This window comes from Camponotus floridanus, unplaced genomic scaffold (genome assembly GCF_003227725.1).
Source record: "Camponotus floridanus strain SB8 unplaced genomic scaffold, Cflo_v7.5 scaffold70, whole genome shotgun sequence".
Lineage (NCBI taxonomy): Eukaryota > Metazoa > Arthropoda > Insecta > Hymenoptera > Formicidae > Camponotus > Camponotus floridanus.
In genome coordinates, this window is record NW_020229839.1 from 568,934 (window position 1) to 595,092 (window position 26,159).

At 39.6% G+C, this 26,159-nt stretch overlaps 1 protein-coding gene across 14 annotated transcripts in view; it reads left to right on the plus strand.

Moving 5' to 3' along the window:
* LOC105257276 (probable nuclear hormone receptor HR38) overlaps nucleotides 1-26,159 on the plus strand; it is a 359,016-nt gene that overhangs the window by 281,334 nt on the left and 51,523 nt on the right. Inside the window, exon 2 of one of the 14 annotated variants that reach the window (XM_020029361.2) lies at nucleotides 12,210-12,291. The exons of the other annotated variants lie outside the window; for them this stretch is intronic. The gene's annotated coding sequence lies outside the window, so the exon portion shown is untranslated. The remainder of the gene's footprint in view (nucleotides 1-12,209; nucleotides 12,292-26,159) is intronic. 14 annotated transcript variants of the gene reach the window in all.

The following is a 26,159-nucleotide window of genomic DNA, read 5'->3' on the forward strand; positions in this document are numbered from 1 at the left end:
CGAATTATTAGTTACCACTGCGCGGGCACAATTCACGAAAACACCTCGTTAAATCACACTACCGCCCGTGAACTTTCGGCATTCTCGCCTAAACTCACTTCATCCGCGCTCGAAAACAGGGAAACCACTTTGCGTTACGTTATTTCCTTTTTTCTCCGTTTGCATGTTCCTTGTGTTATATTTTTCCCTTTTTCCTCTTCGGACTCGAAAGTCGTTTTAAATTTAATTTCTCCTCAGTAGCATTTTCTTAATGTAATTTTGTGAGAAATGAGCTGATACATTAATTTTATTTGAAGAACGAATTATATTCTCTTTTATTTAAATGCTGAGATCCCCTTCTTTTGATTAACGCGCGTATATTAAATTATTTTTTTGATTATCGCATTGCATTTCTTTAAATAAAAATAATTTATTAATTATATTTTTTTTGTAATTATATATTTACGATAATTTGCAGATACATTATTAGATTATGTAATATGATATAAAAATATTATGAAATATATTTAATTATATTTCATTTTAATTATTGAGAAGAATGGAAATACTTTTTTAACAATACTTTAGCTTTTCAATTAATCCGTAAAACTTATCTCATATATATGTGGTTTTTTGAACCAATTTACAATTTACAATTCATTCGTTTCATTTCTCGAATTTCGCAACTATTTTAAAGCCGTAGAAACTATTTCGCATTGTTAACTACTCGCTAGCAAAAGTAGTTTTGCCTTAATTTAACAGACCGGCCTGCATTGCGGAGCGTAATTTACCATCTCGGAGAGAGAAGCATCCCCTTAAGACGGTATTTGTTACGCGGCGACGTTGAGCAGGGATTCGCAAGGATGCTCATAAGGAGGGCTGGCCTTGCGGAAATCTTTCCCCTCGGACATTAAGAACGCTCTCCGGGTCGCGTATCTCACCGCAGAACAAACAGGGCTCTCGTTATGTCCTGCGGGGCTTGTGTAGAGTTCGGCAAACATTCGATGGAAGGTCAACGATACTCTCGACGACAGTCCATCGAGGTTGTGTCCGAGGGCGGGTCTCTGTGTACGACACACGGGGATCGGAATGACGACGAAAAGGTCGGTACCCGTTAAAGTTTTCCCCGGTTAAACGAGATTAAATGACATAATTTGTCCGGAACTCGCTCCTCGCATATTTCGCTAGCGAAGTAAACTCGAGAACGAGATCGAGAGCTTTCGCGCTCTAAGCTCGTTAGACGGCTCTCTTCGGCTTGGAAAGCCGCTGGCGGTTATATTTTTGGCAATGGAGGATCCCTACACGTACCGAGTAATTAATACGGACCTCCGCTTACATCATAAACGCCGCAGTCTGCTTATTGCATATTCCAGCGGTTTGCGCAACAATATGTTTTGAAGGAAAACAACGAACGCGAATTGTTGATCGTAAACGTGTGGTCGATTCCGAATGTCTTGCACGTAGGAATCGATTCGAATTGACGTGCGAAATTTTTATCCTGCTTGTCATGCACATTTCGAGAGCAATCATTGAAACGTGAGATATTTAAATCGGATGCAACAGTACTTTTGATTGATCCCGGAACGTCTTTTTGATTTATCTCGTTTTTTATTTCACTTTACATCTCATTTCCAAGCATATTTAATATTGGCGAAAAAAATATCTCGTGTATATTTGATCGTTCTAATTATAATTAATTCGTCATGCGCCGAGATTTAATTACATAACTGAAATATATACGTTTCTCTTTTTGATATTTTCTCTTTGCTTCTTCATATTCGTAAATTTTCAACTATCGATTTCAGGATTTTCTATTAAGAATTAATCATATCTACGTCCACAATTGCGAAGTTGTGTTGAAAACGAAGTCTTCTATTCGGAGAACTAGCAACCCGTGTGCTACTTTTGAAAGAATTCTCATTAACAAGCCGTATGTAACTGTGAGCAATGCGCGAGGTGCATTATCTTCTTTCTTTTCGAGATCGAAATACGTGTCTCGAATCTTCCTGGAGAGTCGGATTAATTACATTGTCGAGTTGATTTTCTCTCAAAGCTCTCTGCGGCTTAGCGAGTGTCGATTTTTCTTGAAAATCCAATCGCGGGTATCGGTTAAGAGGGAAAAAGAGAAAAAATGTATGTGTGTGTGTGTATGAGAAAGAGAGAGAAACATAGGGAAGCCAGAACGGATCGAGTCTTTCTTGATCGGTCCACAGTTTTACGCGCGCTACGCTCCGTTGGTTTTCAATCCGGTACTCGACGCCAACCTGAACGAGCGTTATACGTGAAAGAAAGAGGCATCCCGATAACACGCGATAAATGCAGAATTGTGCTCGAAAGCGTCGAATGAACCGGCGTTGTCGACCGATAGTCCGACGTGACGTTAGAGTTCGTTTAGAGAGGAACGAAGAGCTTTTTCGCCAAAGAGGAGAAGGGAGAGGAAGCGAAGGGGTTGATCGGAAGAGCGGCATGAGAGGTTCGCAGATGGCGGGACAGACGGAAGCGAAAGCTGGTGAAGAATGAAGAAACGAGGACGGATCCGATGCAACCGGATCGCGCGGACAAGAGAAGAGGGATGCAAAGGGGAAAGTTAGGGAGAGAGAAAAAAAGGTGCAACGTGTGTGGGAGCGCGTGAGGGAAGGCGAATAGGCACGAGCATCGACTTTGGATATCTTAAAAGTGGACGAGGTGGTGAGGGAGAGGAGGGCTTTTCCATCCGTAGGCAGCCGCGGCCTAGTCTTCCTCGCCTCTTCGTCGGCCTTCTCCTTCGGGCATCGGCGAAAGGAAGTATATACCGAAAGGCGTGTGCGGCACGGTGTGTGTCCGATGTTATCTGTGGTTGCCATGGGGATGCTATTGATTGGCCGACGCGCCGACAGACGTCACGGGAGTCGCGGCGCCACTCCGACTATTGCCCGTCGCCCGCACCCCGTCCCGCGAAACCGACCGAGGGTGCTACCCTCCCCGCTGTTCTCCTCACCCTCGGTGCCACCCTCGTTCGCCTCAACGTGCTCGCGCACGATGCAATTTGCCTGCACGTGTGTATATCCTCGCCGATATACACGCTCGCATTTACTCACTCACTTACACATACACACGTGTTTGCCTAACTGTCCCCCGTACCCCATTTGATAACCCGAACTCCTCTGTCGGCGACAGAGGCGACTCCCTTTAATCGTCCTCTCCGGAAATGCTGTTGAGCGAAACTTCTTGGTATACGCTCCGGCGTAGATGACTACGCGAGTCGCTTGCGAGTGTATACGTATATGCACATGTACTTAAGTACGGGAAGCGGTATCCCTCGCGGTGGATAGGCTCTCGAGGCGAGTGAGTGGCAATGCTCTCGGCGACTTTTGTCATTAATGAGCGCATCTCGAAACCATTCGACGTCTGAAAACAATTTGCGTTTGGATGACGCGAGATGACGAAGAAAGGCGGAGGTGGTAGCATAAACGAGCACGGACGCGTGTCTACTTATGGAGAAGAAAACCGCCGGCGCGACGACTTCCGCGACCCGGAGCAGCCATTCTGGCGCCTGGTCGGTCGTATAAAACGCCGCCGGAGGGATTTCCCCGGGCGTTCGCGGTTGCACGCGAGTTCCGTGGAACGGAAACGCCCGGCGGTGGTAAAGAGAAAGAGAGATAAAGAGAGAGAAAGGACAGGTTAGGCGCGAGACGGAGCGACCGCAAACCGCCACGTCGTGTCTCGACGATCGCGTAGGTTTGATTAGGGATTGATCGCTATTCCCAAGCCTCTTCGCAGACCTTTATCAGCAGAATTATATGAGTATAAGCGGATATAAAGCAAAACGCTAGAGCGAATAATTTGGTAAATGTTTTTTTTATTCAATGAATATATCAATAACATAAAGACTTTGAATCATGTGAAAAGCGCTGAAAAATTCCTACCTTGCATCTATTTATTTGATTGGCTACGATTGACTTTTTTTCGTAGCATATTAATTCACTTGACATTCGCCATCAAGTTATAATTTAATATGTAACTTTGAATTTTTGAATTTTTCAACATTTGTCTTACATTAATTGTAGGAAGAAAGACGAAAGAAGATTCGATAACTCTCAGAGATAAGAATGTATATATATTTTTTTAATTTTTTACTTGGTTGTAGTAATTAAAGTCATTTAAAATTAAAAAAAATGAAAAAAATTAAAAAAAATTAGGAGATAAATCTAACACTTAAAGAGAATATTTCATCTGATATTTTTCTGGATTGCACGTCTACAAATTGCGCAAATTTTTGCTGGCATATTGTGTTTTTGATTTTGCCAATTACAATTATAATTTGATTGGAATGTTGGCTTTTCTTTTGTGACATAGTTAGTTTGAGTCGCGCGCGTCATATCCGTCTCCCCCAATTCGTGTTCTATTAAGAGCAAACGTGTCAGGTGTTAAATTACAGCCACGGTGTCGCAAAGCCAGATGCAATTACCAAGACGTGGCAACGGTAGATGATCGGTTACATCGTGGATACGATTGGAATATCAATCACGAGGATGAGTTTCGCAATTTGGGATGCTACTTGCGTTACCGTTCACGTGGCAAAAAAATAACATCGACATTGGCGAAGGTAACGCGACGCGTCGATTTATCGGCATCATAAGGACTTTTATTACATATGCAGAACTTTCAGTCTTCTATTAATCTTCTCATTCCTAGTCGCGTCATATGATCGTGTATTAAAAATATTATGATAATTTAAGGGCACATATTTCGAGTTATTATAAAAATACAATAATAAAAAAATAATATAAGTCTTGATTATCACAGATTAATATTTTAATGCTTCACAAATTAAAGTAGATATTTCAGTCTTTATTTTATATATTCAAAATAATGGAAATAAAAATGGTAACATTCAAAACAAAAATTCGAAATCAAAATAAATTTAAAATAACTAAAAATAAATTTGTTTAATATTTTTGCTAGAAGAAATTATTCTCTTTTTATTAACTCTCCGCCAGCGGATGCTAAATCGTTCATAACATTCTATCTTAAGAATGTTTTAAAATTATATAATCAAAAGAAATATATGCAGAAATATCAATAATTTTTAATTAGTACGTATAATATTTTTTAAAGAAAAAAAATACTTGAAAAATATATAAATATAATTATTCGTTATAAAATTTTATTTTGCGATACGTGTAAAAAAACTTGCTACAAAATAATCAAAATTGACTTAGCTATACAGCTATTACGTTCGCTGTTCGAAAGTTATGAGGGATCTTAATGCTCATGGGAAAAATTGGAGCAGTTTGTGTATAATGCTGAAGTAATATTTTTTTAAAGATGTAACTCTTGAAATATGGAAATAATGTCTAAAAATAACGCTCCCCAAATACAATTTGCGCACATAAAAGTTTTGTTCTTTTACATATATGTCATCGGCGTTTATTATACACTTCTCATATAATTTCTATAGAATCCTTTTTTAACTTCTCGATAACATTCAATCTTGTTTATATTATAATTATAATTATAAAGTGTCTGACAAGAAATATTATTATCTTTGTTAAGATTTCAGCTTTAATAATATTATCAAAGTATCGAAATCTTTCCACACGTCGAAAAGTGCCTGTATAAACTATCTCTTATGTATTTTATTCAGTATTCAGGTATCGCTCGGGAGAATAAGACGATTAATATTCCCATAAGTTTGAGATGTCTCACCTCTATTCTCTCATCCTCCGGGATGCTTGCAAGTAGATAGATTACAAGGCGGCGGGTACTTTGGGTATGCGGGAGAACCTCCCGCCTAATGTAATGATTATTAATTGCTGCGGTGACGATATGCAGTGCACGCAAACGCGGCGGTTGCACCTGCACCGGTTTTATTAACGTCGGCAGTTCGATATAGCTTCTCCGCAACTAATATACATACATCTCGGTATGCGGATAATAATCGTTGTTTCGAAGTTGGCGCGCACACGGTGCGCGGACGAGCCTCGTGCCGGCTCTTGCAGACTAATGCGTCGTACTTTACTTGTCCTAACTGCGGATGTCGTCGTCGCCGTCGTCGCCGTCGTCCTCAGAGTGAATGTCATCGTTCGTAATATTATTCGAGGTTACAGAACCACGCTTATCCACCTGTCTTAACTGTGGCGTGCTATTAAGCAGGTTGCGACGGCAGTTAAGACTTAGTTTGGCTTAATCCCTCGGTAACAAGTCTTTACTTTAGCACACATCAAAAACAACTTGATAAAAATTACCCTTTTTTCTCTAAAAAGGATATTAATATTTTTTAGAATAAATATAGCTACAAAACAATTTGAAGATTTCTTATCAATTTATTGGTTGTAATGATAATAATTGAAATGATATTGTGTCCATCTCATTTTCATAAAAGAGCATCAGAATTTGACCATCAATTTTTTATTTATCTTTTAAGTTTCTTTTTGTTTAATTTACAAAAATATAAATTTAGAAGTTAACTGATGATTTTAGGATTATTTTAAGAGACATACACACAAGTGAATCGATAAAAAAATAGCGTTAAACGATTGGCAATTGTATGTGTGTGCTGTGACATTTAATAAATTTATTATATAGATTTATATATCATTGCTCTTTATTAGTTTTATATAAGGGAGACTTTATAAACCACATGTATTATGAAACAAACACTGTCTAAGATTTATTAGTCATTTAAAACTTTGTTATGAAAAAGGTCAGGTCTCTTGTCAGTAATGTTTTGCGAAAGTTTTATCCCACTCAGCGCAAAATGTCATGATATATTATTATCATTAATATATCATTCATTTTTTTCTAAATTTTATTTCAAATTAATCAAATATGTCTGTATTTCTTCTGCATATATAATTGAACATTATATTTATAGTACATACCAGTAATTATATTCAATCACATTAAATTGTCGCAACAGCTACAATTCATCGATCGCGATATCGGATATAAATAGAATGTCGAAAGAGGGTTCGTAAATTGCAACGTGACGATCGTTTAATTTTTCTCGTTAGTCTCTCGTCATTTTCTGCTTGGTGTCTTCGCGGTCACTTGTGTAAGTAAAAAGATTGGAGGCGACAGGCGAGAGAACGAAAGGAAAGGGAACGAAACTAATTGCGGTGCCGCGCGACCTGCTAGTTCCGTTATAACGACGACGCCATCTCGTTCGAGCTCCGATATGTCTTGACGTATTTTCGATAGTACGAAACTTTCCTGCGCCAGATTATAACGAAGGCACTACCGGTCTTTAGCGATGGCCCATTCTTACTTAACGGACATTTCCATCGTCAAACGGTTCGACATTCGCGATACGAATTTGCTGAAATTTTCAACTTCGTCGGTCCATATATATTGCACAAAAATTAAAATATATTGTATTAATAATAAATGATAATAAATATATATATTAATGACTGGTGAATACGATAATAATACGATAATAATATTCGGAGATGGGAAAAATTTTGATGAGCTTTCTAATTACGTTAGTATGCATTATCTAAGATAGATAAAAATTTATTTTTTATTTTAATCTAAATAATCTTTTTATTTTAATCTTATTTTAATCTAAATTTTTTATTTTAATCTAATGATTAGCAACTATATTCTAAATACATGCTCTAAAAGGATGGAGATTTTATCATACAAAGAAATAAGTAAATAAATAAAATCTATACCGTGTACTTTTGAAATTTGTCGAAATAAAGGAATCAGAAAACAAAAGAAATTATAGTTGTTAGGTGCAGAAAAGAAAATGCTGCGTATATCGAGCGAGTTAACGCGAGATCGATTTTATTTACACTTGACATTAGATGTAAGCGTCAGAAACAGAAACGGACGCTTTATTTTTAGCAAATATTGTACAATGTCAGGTACGCGACACACGGCACGAGGCAATCCGATTTACGTACAAGCAAATGCAGCATCGCGACATGCTGTTTCGATATGCCAATCGACATGATTTTATTGCCCGCCCCAGTGACTGCTCACCAAGAGCTATCTTTCTTTCTCTATCCCCTTCGCATCTCTCTCTCTCTCTCTCTCTGTCTCTCTCCTCCAGCCTCCTATTTTTTGTTATTTGTACACCAAACCGAGCCGAGTTGTTGCAGTACGGCAGCGGCAGTGGTGGCGGCAGTGTGTGCCGGCAGCAGAAAATCTCAAATAAATCCTTTCGTAATCCCGCATCGCTCCTTTCAGCCAGTCCGGATTTCCACTACTCGCTTTTATGCCACCTCCGCATCCTCCCGAAACTCTTCCTCTTTCCTCTTGCGTCTCCCTATCGTCCTGTCAAGAGAGAAAACTACTATATCGTTTCTATCTTTCTTCCTCTCGTCGCCTTTTCTCGACTCGCATTATCCTATTTTTATCTTTTTTTTTTCCTTCTTTTACCTCCTCGTTTTTCGTTGCATTTTGACAAACCCGCGCGCTCGTTCCGTTTCTCCTTTTTTTTTTTTGCATTTTTCCCCTTTATATACCATCCTCTATATCGCGTAATCTCAGTTCAGGTCAGCGCTTTAATCGCGTTTGTTTCGTATGCTTTCCCTGCGTGAACCTCAATAGCAACTTCCTCGCTATTCAGGCGTACCGTCATTACGATATCTGGCGCCGCGGGCTACGACTGAAAGAGGGATTCGTCCGAGTTTCGAAACTACGTTCGTCACAGTCGAGAGCGCCAACCGGAATTGGTCGTCATGCCAAACGGAGAACGAGACAAAGAGATTTATTGAAGCAGCGCGAACAAAGAGATTTTTTAAGCTATTTGTCTTCCTTTTTTTGGCGAAATCGAGAACGATCCACTCTATTCCATCGTATGTGCCGTCCTTCTTTCGGTATATTTATCGCGCTATTATTACATCATCGAGCGTATTCTCGTTCGGATCGGATCATCGTTCGTTTGAGTTATGTCGCGCGATGCCTCGGCTTCTTATCGCCATAAAAGAGCGCCAGTTTGGTAAGTATGAAAAAATGCGCAATTTTTTCTTACCGAAAAGGAAAAGAGGTTTTCTTCATCCTCGCATCGTGTCACTTTTATCCGGCTTATGTCAAGTCACTTTTTACCTTAGTCCTTATTCAAGGATTAACGTGTCAGAATGAACGTGATATAACATCGAGAGAAGAAGAAACATCAGAAATAAGTATTCAGAGTGCTTTGAGAATCTTGCTTGACAATACATTTAAAAATTGCCCACGTAAGCGGAATCCGCAACAATTTTACAGTTCTGGTATATTATTTATTATGAGTATTTTCTACCATGTTTCACTACAATAATTTTATTCAGCATGTGCAGATAAGTTTTTTCGATGAAAGCTCATCATAAATCGAACGTCTGAAATGTTTTATATATATTTGATTATCTCGCATAAGAATTTGCCAGATAATCAAATAAATAATTTAGAGTTTCGATCGAAGCTGATCAATTTAATTTAGACTTCTATTCAAAGGCAGTCAATTAAGGAATTATTATAACTCGTGAGCACAATAGCCGTGTCGGTCTCGGAGGGATTGGGAAAGAATCGATCTATCCGAAGGAATGGGTGGGGAGCTCGACGACGAAGCTCTCTTCGCTTCATAAAAATCATCGGAAATAACTCTGATTCAGTTCTATATTCGATTAGGCCATTTGGTCCGCGCTCTCGTTAATTGCCCAAAGGGTTCTAGGAGTTTTATGTACAAAGTTTAGTCTGGATTGTCCGCTTCTGACAAAGTGTAATGATTTGGTCTTGCGAAAATGAGTCAGCCGTTGCTATGATTACGAATATGGCGACTTGTCGATGTGATAACAAGTTGCGCAATGTGCAAGAAGCATGCGTTATCGCGTGCATGCCGATAACGCGAATTGAAGGGAAGGAGTATTTAGGTCACAACAGAGACATGCTTTTGCAACGGAACGAATGCTGGCGAGAATTATTCCGAACGGGAATAATATGATAATCTCAATGTAATATGCTTTATTGCGATTAGATGATTAAAGTTTCACTATTCTCGAGTATCTACGTAATTAATAGATACTCGCATATTTGTGTAGAGAATTTATATCGTAAACTTTTATTTTATGATTATGAAATTTTCTGAAACGGCATGTTTTTTCTCAACTTGTATCGCGATATTAATCTTTTAATTAACATGTCTAGTTTTTGTAGCAATCTTTTGAAGTAATCGATATTAAAAAGATAATATCTAGAATTCTAATTACATTCTAATCGCAAAATCTAATTAACAAATGTTCTAAATTAGATTGAAATAAGACATTACATGATTATAAGTCGTTTTAAACACAGTAATGTAATGCTTTGCATTGGACTCGCGTATGATTACTCTTTCGGAGAAGTTATCGACCATGCCGACAATCGCTCGGCTTGATCAAGGTGAGCATGATCAACGTACACGTAGAAAAAAAAATTCACGTTTACCGTCTGGCTCGACGACGATAACAAATTCATTCCGAAGCCACCATAAACGATCCCCCGTTGAGCTATTCGCGAAAGTGCGCCCGAAGCTTTCGTAATTTATTAAAACGTCGCAGACACGAAAATTCGAAGCCTTCTTGAGCCTCCCCCGTTTCCCCTTCTCTCCTATCGTCTCCGTGCACCATCACCCTCCGTGCGGATGTCTAACTCCTTCCTTCGGTCTCTTCGGGGTCGCTATAAAATTTTCAGTGGATCCTGCGCAAGAGCGAGAAGTGTACCTGGGTGGTTACGACGGACTCACGTCCACCATTTACACACGTTTTCTCGTGTGTAGTCGGCGCGTAAAACGATCGTGGGGGCGGCTAGGGGCTCGGCACACATGGAATAAGAATCCAAAAAGACGGAGGCGAGGAAGAGACGGCGAAACGGCTCCCAGGGGCTTTTCCCAATCAGCCGGTTGCGCCGGGGCTAAAATGCACTCTCTTTCTCGGTACCCGGGCTTGCCACTGGTGCTCGGTATTTTTCCACCTAAGGCCACCGGCGAATACGCGCTAACTCGCTAATGCACGCTAGCGAGTTGCCGCGCGAACCAACATCGCGGCACACTCGACATACCAGGGGCTTTTATACGCTCGTATGGATTCCATTAGTAATCTTTATGCGATCTGTTAACGCGCGCCCCGCACCGAGAGCCAGCGAGGAGTCCTTGGAGGATTTCTTTATCTTTTCCCGCGTTGGCCCGCGCAACTTTTATAGCGCAGCTGTACCGAGCTGAGTTTGCACTAGCAATCGGGCGCCCGCCGTTACGTTTATACCGCGCTGCGAGGACATTTCGGGGATTAGAAATGTCGATACGATCGTGGACTACGCCCGTTTACTTGTGAGAATGCTTACTGAAAGGGGGAAGAAGAGACTCTATTTCTAGATCACTTAGAGTGTACTTCTTCACCAAAAATATGATACAAAACAAATATTTTGTAATTTTTTAAAATTTGAATTATCGTAATTTTTTAAATCGAAATGCCAATAGAAGTAAATTTGATTGATTTATACAATTATAAATTGAAAAGTATTTTTTTTATTTAAGCAAATACTCTGCCTCATTCTTTAATTTTTTTTAAACTTATAAATTTTAATAAAATATTTATTAACAATATTTTGTTAATATTTTGTTAATAAAATATTTATTAATTGATGATTTTTTTAGACATGTTATACTTTCCAGAAATTCTTGTATGAAAATTCCTGTAATTTTTTTCGCTAATGCAGAATTATATTATTGACAAAGAGAAAATACTATTGTAATTTATATATATTATATGTGAGATATTGTGTATACATCGCATATAAAACACATGTCTCATATAAAAGTGATTAATTTAAAAAATTATACAAAATATTAATAATAAATTTTATATCTTTGATACATCGAGCACTGTTGCCATTATAATGTTACGAAATGAAACTGTGCAAAGTATTATTCAGTTGCTGTGCAACGTTTGCATACTTGCTTTAAGCGATTCCGTTAGTAACCTTTATACGATCCACTAGGGAAAGAAAGTCCTTCGAGAATTTTTCCTTGAACAGCTTACCTCTCGACTTTCAAACGAGACTGTTCTGTCATCTCATGCATGGCGGTATCGAATAAAATCCTGGGAAAAAATAATAGATAAAAAGTTAATATCGGTGCTTAGCGAGTAGAAAATATTATTTTAACGATTATCTAAACGATTGTTGTGTGTGTGATTATAATATAATAGATATATATATATAATATACATTAACAGACAGTTAAAATGTTATCTTTATATTAATAGGCTTGACTATTTTTTCTGTTGCAGGTAAGCGTGCATTCATCGGGTTAACAATTACTTACAAGTAAGGATATCATATAAGTAGAGGAAACGTAGAAAAATTCGCAAAGTAAGTACAGTATAATAAATCGTTACTATCACTAAAAGCATTAGACTAAAAGCATTATACGCTCTAATAAACATTTAGCAAAATATAATTTGCACAGTAAAATATATCACGGCAATTACGCGATATTCCGTGCATCATTCCCTATCAATTAGTAATTAGATACTTGATCATTCACTTCCCCCACGTATATTTGATGAAGTCAGGTACATGGCGCGTTCTAATGAATACTACGTATCAACGATGCCATAATTGCGCCGAATTATATTGCCTCGCCAATCGAATATACAGTTAATGTTTGGCAAGCATACGTAAAGTTAATCTACGAAATGCCTAATAATGCCGATTGACCATTTATTTTGTTTGAAACAAAAATCAAATCAACGGATTTATGATTAAAAAAAAATTCGCTTTTAAATTTCCAATTTTGTTGAGTGCCATAATGTATTTGATGCTTTTATTTTCATGACAGAGGTATCAATTGTATTTTTAGCTGTAATATTTTTCATGTAGGATATTGTATCTGTTTTTATTTATATTTATTTTATTTATAATTTCATTGTTTTCTCTCTCTCTCTCTCTCTCTCTCTCTCTCTCCCCTTTTGTGTATCTTAGGTGTGCTATTTTCGAGATGTCTTCTAATCTTGATAATTCATCGGCAGTCGATTTGCCAGAGGTAAATACTCTTTCGGTTGGCCGCCATGATTCCTGACGATTCCATTTACCGCAGGCGAAGCTCGCGACTAATTAATACGTCTACAAACGACAGCCTCGCTTTCACTCAATATCAATAACCGATAACTTTTGATACGGCAATATCAATCAACGACTTCGTCCACGGAAACAATCATGGCGCATCTAATAAGATGATGTTTCCTCGATCGCGATATCTTAATATCGATCGGCATCGATCTTAAGATAGAGCGACGTTTGATTTGGGGTAAGTCAGATCGCGCGGCCAATTGCATCTCGATGCAATTTTCAGCTCGAAGCGAGACAGTTAGACGGGAAGCCATGCGCAATTAGACGATAGGATCAATTTGACATGGGGGAAGAGAGATGGATCGAGCGATCGCAAACTTCGTGTTAATCCTCGATGCATCCGATGTTGCAATTGAACACTCCGAGTCCCGAACCCTTGAATCAGCCCTTCGCGGGGAAGCGCTCGCATTACTTACGGATGCACAAACACGAGAAGGTTGACAAACGTTGCACACGGGTAGAGGAGATATTGCCGCGCAATTGACCTCATATCCCCCTCTGGCGCGTACGATATTAGATTAGATTTCGGCAAATTGTCCTCTAGAATTATGCGAACGCGCATAAGGGAGCCGCTCCGCTGTTTGCTCCGGGCATCGGCTCGGAATTTCGTGAGATTGTTGCGTCGAGTGCATCTTGAGAATGCAGCCCTACGATATTTGGATAGCACGTACAAGAAGAATAACACAATTCGAATTACTATGTTTATCAGTAGCAGCACCTTATTTCGCGCGAGCTACTTTAAAATAGTTTTTACTTTAACAGAAAACTAATTTGCAATTTGGAGCAGCTTTGTATGTATGTAAATTTTTGGATCTAATTTAACAGATTTATGCAAAAAGTGTTGCGTGAATATAATTTTCGTTTGAAATTTTCGCTTTTATTGTTGATTTCAACATTGTTACTTTACGTAGATACTTTCGTAATATTTTGACATTTATTATAAAATATTTTATATTAATTTATCTCATTAACGTAATATATCCCGAATGATATTTCTATAAAAATTATATACACGTTCTGCAGTTAAATTTCACACAAGCGAACGGTCGTTGTAGTTATGGTTCATACGCAAATGCTTTATACGCGATTATTGAGATGAAATTTGCGTGGCATGGCCGCAAATAGTCTTTTCGCTTTTCATCGTGCAAATAGCAGCGAACATTGCGCCACAATAATTACGTATTGTCATCTAATTGGCTCGATATCCCTGCCGTGTTATAGCGTGCGCAATATTAGATTAGATTTCGCCAAATTGTACGTGGAACCGTGGAAAATTACATCGCGTTAGGGATCAACGGCTTTATTTGTCGAACATTGCGATACATGCGAAATTTCCGCAAAATCATCCTTCGTTAAATACGCTTAAAATTAATCGATTTTCGAGATTCGCGAGAATTAAAAATATGCGGGAAAGAATCAACAATTCCATCCAGAATCTATAATAACAAAAATCAATACGTAGATAAAAATATATTCAGAAATATACATCTTTCTTGCGGTGCAACGAGATATTTAGCTCGGTGATGAAAGTTTTGCGCGCGAATTGATTAATTTATCCGTGACACATGCATTGTTAATTGTGAATGCTCGCGCGCGCGCGCAGATATTCGCTGACTGAAGTTTTACGGATCGGTCGGATCGCGTATTCGAAGTTATCGCGCTTTGCGCGCGCCGAGGGAAAATTGTATATAACTTCCTAATAAACTATTTAGCCAATCGAACGGGGAAGGAAGCGTAGCAAGGATGGCTTTACGTAAAGGAGGAAGCGAAGGAGGTGGCGGCGTGGAAAGTGTAGAGGAGATGCGGAGGAGATGCAGGAGTGCGCGGGAGTTTCAGTTTCCGGGTGATCTGTGGCTCCCTCGTCGTGAGAATCGATGCCGCCAGCCGCCCAATAACCATACATCGTACGACTATCACACCCCTGGGGTATATACCCGCGCACCATATCCTCGTCTCTCTTTCACCCTCTCTTCGTCTCTTTCTCTCTCTCTCTCTCTCTCTCTCTCTCTCTCTTTCTCGCTCGCACGCATGCACGTTCTCTTGCGCGCCCTTCTCGCTTCCTCCCTCCCATCATCTCTCTTTCTCTCTCCCTCTCCCGACCTTCTTCATTTCTACCTGCCTTATTACAAATAACCAGGCGTACCTACCCGTTTCGCTTGAGAAAAATTGCCCGGGATTTGAATTATTGCGCATTACTCCTCTCTCTTTCGCGCACGACTCGTGTTCCTATTCGTTACTTCTTCTCCGGCCGAGATTCAAATTATCCTACGAGGTGCGAATTATTATTTATTGGTCGTTCGTATCGGATATTCAGGTCGCCGTTTCTCTCGCAATTTTAAACGTTCGCCTCACGAAATGTGCGACTCACTGTTTCTCTTCCTCTTTTTTCTGTTTTTTTTTCTTTTTTCTTTAAACCTCTCTCGCTTGGCTCTCTTGAAAATTTTACACGCAATCTTCCGCGTTGCAGTTTCATCTATTTATACGTCTGCGAACTTAGACTTAGTTTCGTGCGTTTTGTGGATTTTAAGAAGAAGAGAATATCACGAGTCTTTAACGGTATCTGTTATCTCTCGATTATTGTTGTATGCGCGCGTTCGATTTGCATCGCAACATTACAACCTAGCACCGTGTATATCTCCTGTTGCTGTTGGTTGCAATATATACTGCGTAACCTGATCTCGGCCTTCACTTGAATTTCAGAGTAACACGTGTAATTGGAATTAATCTTCATCCAACTCGATAACGAAGATGACTGATATTATGCTTGATGTCTTGATGTGATAGTTAACTGAGAAGATATGATGAGCCTTATAGATATAATTTGTATATCTTCTATATTTTATATAACACAAATTTTCTCTCTTTAATTATCAATTTAATTATCTTTTTAATTTTCGAATAATCATTATTTTAAACTCTTAAAATGAGCAGTTTATTTCGTTGTTATCACGCAAATAAATAAATTTTGTATGTAAATATATAGCTTGAATGTTATAATTATTTATTAAAAATATTATTTCAATAAGATAGCTATAAATAATCGTTATATTTTCTCAGAAATATGTATCGTAATTTTTTTTACTTCTGAATAATTTTTAAATAATTAATTTTTAAAAATTATTCAGTATAAAAATATTTATAAAAATTGTAGTACATGAAACTGTTGTTATTAGCCGTTATTTTTTTGCTCATTATGGAGAAAGGACATTTAAGATGCCGAGTGAACGTGGAAGAGAAAAATTGTGTTCCCGCTTCTCGAGTGAAATTATGCAAAGTTACGAGTGCGGCTCGTATTTCCTGATAAACCGTTAGCGTATTATTAAAATTAAAATCCGGGGTAACCGGCAGAAAATCTCTACCGTAATTTAATCTTTCTCGCTACACAGTTATGAAACTATCGCTGAAAGTCCTCAAATCTCACCTTATTTTCTCTTTGCATAATCATTGGCATATTATGTCAAGTACTCTCGACAACATTTACATGAGAATTAACGAAAAACTATATGTTGAGAGATATTTTACAAAAGTTATTTTTATAAAGAACTAAAATGATACATATATAACATACGCCATATACGTTTTCTTATGTCACATGATATGATAAGAGGCATTGAGTGAGAGGCATTATAATGATTTCAATGCGAATAGTGGATGAAACGCAGGTCAATTAACATTACGCTTTTAAATGTTGCATTTAATTGGCGGAAGGTAGAAGAAGATGAGATGGAAGAAAACGCGTTCAAAGACGATATTTACAACGGTTCTGATTTTAGCGCGAGTAAAGAGCTCCGCGGGTCGAGACGCCCAAAGAGCCGCGGTAGAACGAGGGTTGATGGATGAAGGGGGACGAGGAGACAGCGGCATAAAAAAAAGGGGGAAGGAAACACATTCAAGAGTGGAATACGAAGTGAGTCGGAGGAGACGAGACGGAACGCGATAATTGCGGCGAAGGATAATTTAACAGGCGGCTCTTTTCCGCCTCGGCTTCTGTTCGCTGTCCGCCCCCGCTTCTCCCTTTTCCCCACCTCCTCTCATTTCTGTTTTTTAATACATCTTTCATCGTTTTCGCGACGCACCGTGATATTCAAAGGCGTAGCATTGAGAAAGTAGTGAGACCTTTGCTTGGAAATGTTACAATTCTTTTAATTCGAATAATGCTAAGTATTTAATTATTTCGGTACTTTAATGAATCGTCGATTTCCTGTTTCGCAATCTTATTTTACTGTCAAATTTGACGAAGACGTGGACTCATTTCATCGATAAAATTATTCGAGGAAACTAGATTTTTAAAGACGTCCTCTCGTTTTTCTCACGACGTTCTAAGGATCTCTGCTCGTTCGCCACTTTTATTCTTGCAGGAGAGCGAACGCCCGCTACAGACAGTCGCTACGGCAGTATTTATGGAAATGAAGCGAGGTAGTTTGAACCCTCTTTTCACCCGCCGTCCGCGTCGACTATACCTATCTACCTACCTACCTACTCCACCCATTCTGTTATCTCCATCTGGGAATCCACCCCCACCTCCGCATGGACTTTTTCCACTTCCGTCTCTGTCGTTTCACCCGCTTTATTTCTTCCCTCCGTCCCACCGCTCTCGTCCTCTTTCTCTCTTTCTCTTTGCATCTAATTTTCCTTCGCCGACGATCGTCTTCTTCTCTTGTCTCGCGCGGGCAAAATCCACGCGCGCAGCTGCCGCCGCTGTTTGCCCACCTAATTACGCGGAATTCATAAGTTACGGAGCATGGCACGCGTGCCGGCGACCCTCCTCTCGCTTACTTTTATCCTCGCTGTAATTTACGAGAATGCGCCAGAGTATAACCTTCTTGCGCAACTTTGTGAAAACGTTATTTTTCGTATGTTTCTTTTAGCGCGACGTTTCTGTACGATAACGTTGGTGTGGATTCCGAGCGAATTGATCGCGTCGTCGCTGCGTGAGCTTCAAAACGCTACGGCGATTTAAAAAAGTTGCGCGCCCTTCTGAGACCTTTTAAAGGAGGACGTGAACTTGACGGTTTCTCTTATCGTTTCGTCAACGAGATTTACTTCGCCGGAGGAATAAAGGACTGATTTAAAAGTATAAATTGGAGAATAAAAGAAATGATTAGATAAGTATAATAAATATATTGATCGTTAAACGAAGGCTAATAACGTCAATTAAGCGACGAGAAAAGGAGACACAACTTTTTTTTAACCTATTTTGTAAAGCATCTTTATTTCATCACTTTTTTTCATGTTTTTTTTATTTCTCTAAATGATGGATTATGATTATGTCAATTTTGTGAAATCGTTCCTAAGATTCATTATCGTTCTATTGAGAATTTATCACGCGTCAGCAATGTACCCGTATTCTTCTGCAAGAGACAGCACAAGACTGTGCAAGAAAAATATCGCTCTTTAATTAATTCCACTTTCTCCGCGAAACGCTTGGAATTCGATTCCGCGTAATTAGCCGCGAGGGCGGTTAGCTTTGATATCGGGCTAATCGAGCTGTGCAATTTCGGAATCAGCTCTCTCACGACAGATCGATTATATCGTGGAAGCCGGAAAGTGGTTATTAACGCACAATGGCAATGGTCGAGTATCGCTTAACGAGCGATTTAATTTAAATTAAACGAATTCAGTTTTGGCCAAGAAGATGCAAAAAGCATCGCCTCTTATATTTTTTAAAGTCTCGGGATGCTTGTTAATTCCGTAACTCTCTTTAGAGAAAAGGGGGAAGGGGAGCCTACTCGAGAAAAATTATTCTTTGTACAAAGAAAAAGCACTCGTCCAATCTATATTCATCAACAATCGTTCGCTGACGATCGAATGCGAGTTATACAAAAATATGCGTTGGTGACATCGAAGCAAATGCATTTCACATTTCTTCTTTTTAGCCGAGCTTGCTATCGTTAGACTATTGCCACCTGTAGGATTTTTTACAACGGTAAAAACTCTTGAACAAATAATTGAGAAAGAGTCTTACAGTAGCGTAATGTGCGCCAACGTGAAAGATCTGACAAAATTATCAACTATTTAAGCGTCGTGGAATCTCGCCGGAATGATTATGTACAATTCATACATGCGATTCAGCTCTACCGGCGTTATTAATCCATCGCGTATCGCGATGGTCTCTATCCGTGCGAATTAATTTGTTTTCACAAAGATCTCAAAGGGTACTCGCGAAAGGGGTGAAAACAGCGGAGCTCGTTCGATCGGCGCTTTTCGTGGCCGCGCCGTCGAAGCGCTCATTAATTCAGCACTTTTACGAGGGCGGTCAGAATCCATTCCGAACGATTAGACGCCCACCGCCGTTGCCGCCGCAGGGCCGGGGATGGGTTAAACGCACACTTAGCGATCGTGCTCTCACGATTGCTCTCGAATCGGATCAAGGCAAATACTGCGCTTTGAGCCGATGAGGAGTTCGCACAAAGAGACGGAGTAATATACCGTCAGAAGGACGGAGAGACATACGTCAAATCGATACGACTTGAAACTGCGGGCGTCGGTTGCGCCCCTGAAAAATTCAATCCCTTCGCACGCGCGTGGACATAGAGGGAACGAGGAGCGAAGGAGGGATGAGCCGGACAATGTATTCAGTTACGCTCAATTATTATCTTCCTATCTCTGCGTCGTACCGTCCTCTCGTGTCCGCTGTTCATCAATTCCATCGCTTTTTCATTGCGCGACGATGACGCGTCTCTAGACGATGGAAAATTGAAATATTCAAGAGCGATATATGTCATCTCTCAAACGGGAGCGAGACGCGAATAATTCCGATATCCCGCTCGTGGATTACGAATGATGATCTTGATCGGAAGTAGGCCACGTAAGTTAAACGACAGAAGTTGGATGACATATCAAGCTGGTCTAATTTAAGTTGTCATAAGGAGATGGAGCGTATAAGCCCGCCTTGAATCGCTCTTCCGCGTCCTACCGCGTTGACATCCGCGAATTCTACTCTTGCAACCTGTTGCTCTCTGTCTCTCTCCCTCTGAACCCCTCTGAGCCCCTTTCCCTCCTCGTCCCCCGTTGCGTCCGCTCTTTCTCTCACGTCTCCACCTCGTCTCTGCCGTGCTCCGTTCTAACGGGGTCCACGTGTAAGTGCATCTAGTACTTTAAAATCTCGTCGCCGCTTTGCCACCTTCGTAATCGGGCTACGCCATCAAATTGCGATAGCGAGGGACCTTGAAAAAAGTCTCGTTACCACGTTCACGAGCGTCGAGTGCGCTTATCCAGTCATCTCATGTCTGCTGAATGGAATCTTCATATTAAGCAAGTGCAAGTTGGGATATATGACCTCTTATCTAGTCTTAAAGGCAGCTGTGAATGAAAGCATGAATATGTCCAGTATGTCCTATTTTCTCTCCATGAACTCTAACGAGATGATTTTGAGTGTCATTATCTTGTAATCGCAATTACAATTAAGTATTATAACTCTCAACATTTTTTTCGATTCATAAAATTTGAACACAGATTCAAGAGTATACTTCAATTTTTTCCTTACACGCATATTGAATTATTTCTTTCGAAATATATGTACCTCGAATCGAAATATCAATCTTGATACCACTAATGGCGCCTTCTCTGTCTCTTGTATGCTCTTGTGTCGGGGATGCTTATTTACGATCGAATCGATCGCGTCGTAAACGCGCATGCCATGCTTCGTCGAAGACTTGCGCGTCCGACAGTTAGACTTACGCGTGTGTCGCCGAGGAAAATTTACATGTCACACAGAGCGGTTGCATGTCGAGATGCTATGCGTTATCCGACAACAGTCGCGGTTGAAGTCGCGTACGCGGCGACCTCGAACACGGAAATAATGCATCTTTGCATCGTACTTACATGTCGCGATATACTCTTTATTGAGAGAATGAATGCGTCCTACAATTTTACCCGCCCAGTATTTCTTGCGTACGATTTTGCTCTGCACTCATGAGGAAGTTTATCTCTCCTCCCGGCGATAAGTATCTCGAGAAGAAATTATTGCTTAACGTGGATTACGCAATCACGTTACGCTCGGTAGATGATCATAATGCGTACATTCATCGCGCATGTATTGCAGCCCACGTTTACGATGATTGGCATGTTGTCCGAAGCAGGATTTGTCAAAGACACAAACGCGCGTCGACCGCAGTTATGATCATTATATCATTGATTGCTCGAGACAGCTCTTGTCGAGTATGTTTATGAGATTGCTTTTTTTCGAGGAACATTTACAGCTCCACGAAACCTCATTTCGTTTCGCATAATTTTGATTTGACTTGTACATTAATAGTGCGTTATAATTTAAAGTTTACCTCGTCAAAATTCTGGACGACTTTTATCCGTTAATGTAACGTCAAGAGACGTTTCGTCCAATTAAATTCTCGCAAAGGAAAAATTGAGATAATAATAATTGATTTAGAGCAATTTACACAGCAAGTTTGATTAATTTCTCTCTTACGAGACACGTATCTTTCTTTGTGTCGCGTGTGACAATGACGAGAACACTTCTTCTCTCGAGAGAAAAGAAAAACAAGTACGTTACAGATAGACTGGCGTAATCCCGGCAAGGAACATCTGCGTGGATTCGTGCCTGCTCGAAATGGAGACGTTTTAAGCTCACGGGGCCTCGTCCTGCTTGGCTCCCCTTCAAGGAATTTCGGTCTATGCAAACGCTCGGCATATATAAAGGACCAGATGTCCTACTACCTCGACGCAATCAACTTCGAATATCTTCCAGAGAATTCACATGCGACCGTGACAAACCTCGTTATGTAAGACTAGCTCTTGAAATTTTAGATGCTTTTTATACGTGAAACATTAGAGAGAGAGAAGGAGAGGGAGAGAGGAAATTGTGATGTCGCAGTTGAAGGATTTTTTTATAGATGTCTCGCTACAGTGGAATCTTTTATATAATAGATTTATGTAAATCTATATAATAGAGTCATGAAAATATAAATTTGATATAAATTACGTGAATATAAATGAGACGGATTTTGTTCTCGACGTATTTAGATATATTTCTACACTATTTATTGAAACATCTTTCGTTGCTCTAGTTGTAAAAAATTATAATTTCTCGGTTTTAAAATGGAGTTAATAAATACGATCCACTTCGTGATTCCGGGCACCTTGGAATGTCTCGAGCATCCGGAATTCAAAGATATTAAAGAATTCGTAATATCAGGCTTTCGAGCCGAACAACCGCATTAGGACGACAGACACGTGTGTAAGGGGTTCTGCATACTTCGGTAGAAACACCTGCGGGAGAGAACTAAACGCGTACTCTCGCGAGCTTTTCCCCTTTCCTCCCTCGCGGCGGAAGAGACGCGACGGCACTTTGCGCGAAAACAGAACGCGTCTCCCTATTTCTCTCTTTCTCTCTACTTTCGCTCTTACTCGTTTTCAAGAGAATTTGCACAGCGGGCACTCTCCGCTTTTCTGTCACGCGGAGAAGCGAGAAGCACCAGATGTCCTACCATCTCTGGCGCAATCTACTTCGAATGCGTACCCACGCATGCGGACGTGCCTCATGCAAATGTCTTCCTTGCCCGCATCGCTCTCTTTCCCTCGTAAAAGAAGCAGCTCCGCACGCGTTCATTAAAGTTATTAGTTTTGCGAGACTCGCCGGGCGTTCCAATATCTTCAAAGAGCTGAGCGGTGTGCGCGTTATGTGAATATTTCATAGACATGTGAATGAAAAGCGACGTAACTGCACGGGCAATATGACGCTCTGTTTTTAACGTTTTCTCCCTTTTTTTTTAGATTTTTTCATATCACGTTTTTTACGAACCTGTTGTATAATCGATAGTTAATTATAAGCGTTGATATAGCCATCCAAATGTGAAATGAATCACCAAGTATAATTGATCTCGAGGATAAGATTGTACTCTAATTATTTCCATATTTCTTGCAAAATACATAAGCAATTACGCAGTTTGAATAAATTTTATAAAGAAAATTCTTCTTTGTAATTAATTTGTCATTGGCCCTCTTGGCAGCATTATTAGTTGTTAGTAGAATGCCATCTTATTCGTATAATTTATTTTTATTTAAAAAATTCTAATATAAATAAAAACTTCACATAATAATGTATTTTCTTATCATGAATAATTTGAGTAACTAGTTGCGAATATTTAGCGAAGTTTGTTTTAAGAATAATGTAAGAAGACAAAATTATATATAGATTATATAGGCGATTATATGAAGTTATTATCTTGTCTTTACGTATATTCCCCATTTTAATAATATATGGATCATTACAAATATTATTAGTAGGTTAATTTTACGAAGTAATATTTCTAAATTGATGTCTATAAAAATTATATATGCTCGATTAATGTCTATTTATATAATAAAAAATTGCATTTATTGAATTATTGAAAACGCAAGGAAACAAAAGGATAACAAATTAATTTATTGTGTCCTCTTAAATTATAATTATTGGCACGTTTATCTTAGCAAACCAATAAATTGTCGGCGAGTTTATGTAACGTTTTTATCGTCATAAGTTGTAGTGTACAGTTATCTTGAAGATTGATAATGTAATAATACCGTGAAAATACGCCTTTAAACGAGTAAACTACATCTTTATACAGGTAAAGATAAACGAGATACCGTGTAGTATCCGAGATACAAGTATCAGAACAACATTAAACAATAAATTCCGAAATGATTAAATATAATAATATCATTATAACAATGAAAATTATTGTTGAATGGTAACTTTATAATTCGCGAGTTGTCAAATGAAAACGCGAAAGTAATGAAAGTGCAATAAATGAGCAGTGTGTACATCATAGACGATATTCTGCTAACCATCTAGAAAATTTGTCTTATCAGATTCAGTCGGGGAAAGAACGAGGAAAAGTGTTCAACCTCAAAATTATTTTTAACCACTTAAACGTTGATCGCGAATTTCGTATCGTGCCGTTTCGTTCGCTTTTTTAATTGCTTCCTGTCGTCGTAACGGCTATCTTCCAAAGCAATTAAATCGCGGCTTGGAAGGTTCGCCGTGCGAAACGCCGCGTTCTAAATTTTTGCTCGTTTTACCCCATCGTCGACGGGCTTATCGCGCCGATAATTCGAATCGATGAGTCGGCGGGCGCGCTCCGTATTTATCGGATCCCGAGACTTTATTCAAATTTCACGTCACTCGATTAAGCAGTCGATTTACTTCGGATTTGCTTTCGCAAGGAATTTCGCGGTTCCCTGCGACTTCGACCACGTGCAAATTCGCAGGGATCTACTCTAATAGTTCGCGCTTAGGTGAGACGAGAGAGAGAGAGAGAAGGGGAGATAAAGAGAAAGGAAAGGAGGGAGAGAGAAGAAGATAAAGAGAGAGAGAGAGGAAGTTTGGCATAGATGGTCGGTTACATGAGTGCGCTCTCACTCACACGACGAATCTCCGAGAGAACTAGCCTTTCCACTTGCCCCCCTTTTAGAGACTGCCAGAACTACAGCGACCAAATGTCTTTCCACGTTGACGCAATCTACCTCGAGTACTTACATGTCCCGCAAAACCCCACATGTGGTCGAATCACGTGAAACTTCCCCTCTATTCCTTATTTTGTGCAAAGAACATGGCCGCTTCGTCCACCATTAAGTTTATTAGTTTAAAGCTCCTTGAAATTTCTCTTCGTACTGCGCGATTCCCTTTGTAAAACAATCCAATGAATATAATAGATAATTTTATTTGGGGATTGATTTGGAATAAGATTGATTTATAATTAAATTGCGCGTTGACGTGCTACATATGATGATAAATAATTAATTATACAATAATTAATAATTAATTATATATTTTCCGCTTTTAAGATAAAATATTAAAAAATATTGATTCTAAAAATATTCTATATGTTTAATTTTTTTTACTATTCTGCAGTTTTAACTTTTGGATTTTTAATTCTCCATCACGTATGTAACATGGAAAAAGTAAACTGAAAACACTTTTATTTACTTGTAATTTTATTATGATAAAAAAATGTTCACGTTTTCTCTACGCTATTCATTCTCATTCTCAGATGGTTGAAAATCGCGTAAGATATTTCTACTTTATGCAGTTTTGCACGTTTGTTTAATCTTAGTTTTCACATTAGAATAATCTAAAACACGCGTTATCTATGTTTATGTTTTTCATATAAAATACTTTAATTTATGGTTGCGTTCCAACCTGGCGTGGGAGGTGGTTGATATAATAATAATACGGGTTGTGCTCTATGCTTCTCGTTTCCTGGGTTAAGCAGAAATAAGAGAGACGATTGTTTTAATAAGCAATAACGTTTGTTCGCGCCGCGAAAGCGAATAATGGCGGGCGAGAAGTGGCGAAGCGTCGAAACAATAGGAGCTCGGTGTTGCCCGTTTCAGCCCTTTTCTCTTTGAGATTCTCGCAAAAGGGAGCGCCGACTGCGGCTCGTCGAGGGGCAATGTGGTTGACCGCGCGTGTCGTTGTCGTTAGTAATTTTGAGCCACCCTTCACGGACTCTTTTCACCCTTTCGCGCGGTCAAAAAAAAGCATTGACATCGTAAGATCTCTCGCTTTGAAATAATTCGATTCGAAATCTCGCCAGGGCGGCCCACGACGTTTCGTTGTCGCTTAACCTCGTTTTAACGGGGCTTCTTCCCTTATTTTCAAGTATTACCCTCCCCCCCCCACCTCCCGTAAATTTAAAGAAGAAGGTCCCGGCGTCGTAACTTACACGTGACAAAGTTTCCATGACTAATTGCGCAACATTTACATGGTAACGCAGTTGCGTTGCAGGGGAGGAATTTCGGGAGGAGGAAAGGGGGTGAAGGGGGGCCGTGCCTCGGAGCGGAGAAGGGAGACGGGTGATTTACGATGCCATGAATAAAACGCGAACAAAGTGTATCCAGGACGATGCCACGCGTGCTGCGAATACCGGAGTTATTTTCGAGGAATTGAAAATATTTTACGATGCGATGACGCCACGGCATGACTTACGGCCGGGTCCGCCGAATGGCGGAGGAGCTTATCTCACACTACCGGCGATACATTTTTAGTCGCCCGATTTCTCCAGCTGTATGTTTTCGCGCGATCGCACGCTCCGCTTTTCTTTCTAGTTCTCGGGCGCGTCGCGAGACGATTCTATTTATTATTTCTCCTTGAGGAGAAAAGGAGAGGCTCT